Genomic DNA, 1966 nt, shown 5'->3' with positions numbered 1-1966 from the left:
CAGAATATTCTGATTTGTTAAATTTGCCATTTAAAGTAAAAATAGTGTAGTTGAGCTAATAGACAATTTGTGTCTCCTCTTCTTCAATCTCAGAAGGAAATCTAAGAGCCTTGAGAGAAAGAGAACTATAAAAACTGGTTCTGCTGTCTGATTGACAAACATTGAGAGAGGACCTATATAATTTTGTACATTGGCTGAACTAATTCAAATAGTGTTAGTCGCTCTCCTGCTACCAGTCAAGGTGATGCCCTGAGACTCAACACAATTCCACTGAATCTCACCTCCAGCATCCAAACAGGTATTGGAAGCTGCACTCTGGTTGAGGAAAAACAATGAACTTTGCTTTAGCTGTGCATTGCAGCCATCCTACCATGCACTGAAGTGAGGAAAGTAGAGAAGGAGGCAGGCATTGAAATCATTTCTATCTATAGCCTTTTGTTGATGTTTCCTATAATGTTTGCTGTTAAGGGGTGCCTAATTGCTTTATGTAGGGGGACAAGAAGAGTTGACATAGGATAGAGAACAAATAGAACAATGTTAAGAGCTTAATTTAAAAAATGTGATTGTCTTTTTGACCTTCTGAGCCTTTATTCACTCTTGTCCTCCTAGGAATCCATGAATACACAAAGAGGCTTCAGATTCTGAAATTTAAAAGGAGAGCTTTTGCATCTATACTTTACCTTTGCAAGCCAGGTTATTGTTTGCTGAAGGTTGAGTTTATGCCTCTTTGGAGAAATATTGCTCACCAGGCTAATCACTGAATTTCTAAGCTGGGGAAATCTAGGGAGATAGAAGGGGAGAAGAAAAGGGGAAAACTCTCCCCTTTCTAACTCTTGATGGATTGTAGGAAGGAGAAACAGAAAGTGATGTGTGAAGTGATCAAATGCAGGGGTCTCAACTTCTGTTCCTCACACTTCAACTTGGAGAGATAGTGTGTCCAATAAATGAGAGTATCACGACGTGCAGAGAGGAGTCCTCCTCATACCTCTGTTTGAGACGCCAGGAGGAAGCTGGATTTGGACCCCGCAGAATGACTCATACCAGCTGGGGACATTACCACATCCCCGATAAAATGCCTGAGAGAAAGCATTTGACAGAAAGAACTTGACAGAAAGCACTGGGCTAATAGTGTGGCTGTTTAGGCCACAGATGGATTATCTGTTCCAGGAAGCAGTAGAATCAAAGTCAGACCTTATAAGTATCTGTAATATCAGTGGGAAATACAGCAAGACCTTCTAGGCCTGGACTCCAAGCAGAAACATGGCTTCAACTCAAGAAGAATGAACCAAAAGCTTACCAAGGGCAGACTTATGTACTGGAGACTGGGATTGTCGAGGAATTAGCATTCAGAAACCCTAAGTTGTTTGCCTCTGTTTCTAGTCTAGAGCCTGTGAGCAGCACTACTGCTTCCATCCTAAGGAGAGAAGCTGCTGGAGGAAAGTTATCTGTGACAGAATTTTTATCTCAGAAACCAAACATATCCTGAAGGTTTTTTTTTTTTTTTTTTTTTGGAGACTAAACTTTAGATTAGATTGGGTATTTACTTATACAAATAGTGGGGGACACAGTAGGAAGAATAGATGAGTTACAGACAAAATAACGAACTCTATCTTGCTATATAAAGTTGGTTATATAACAAACTTTTACTTTTTTGAGTTACAGCATAAGTAAAAATTGGCAAACTGCTCTTCAGATATAAATGATTTAAGTTAGTCCTCAGTTGTCATTCTGCAAAATTCTCTAGTTTCTCTTTTAACTTAAAAATATTAAATTTTGATGAAAGCTTTTTCCTTCGTTTCTCTACCTTTTCTTTACCTCTCACCCTTCCAAAGTTTTTAGCACCAAATTAAGGGAACCAGGCTTCCAAAATCACAATGCTTGACTTTAAGACCTTCTGTTCAAAGTACTTCACCTGTTGTGAAGTAACTGTCTTCTTATCTTTTGTAAATATTAAGGCATAGGCACA

This window comes from Mandrillus leucophaeus, unplaced genomic scaffold (assembly GCF_000951045.1).
Source record: "Mandrillus leucophaeus isolate KB7577 unplaced genomic scaffold, Mleu.le_1.0 Scaffold361, whole genome shotgun sequence".
Classification (NCBI taxonomy): Eukaryota; Metazoa; Chordata; class Mammalia; order Primates; family Cercopithecidae; genus Mandrillus; species Mandrillus leucophaeus.
This window is presented reverse-complemented; position numbering follows the sequence as displayed.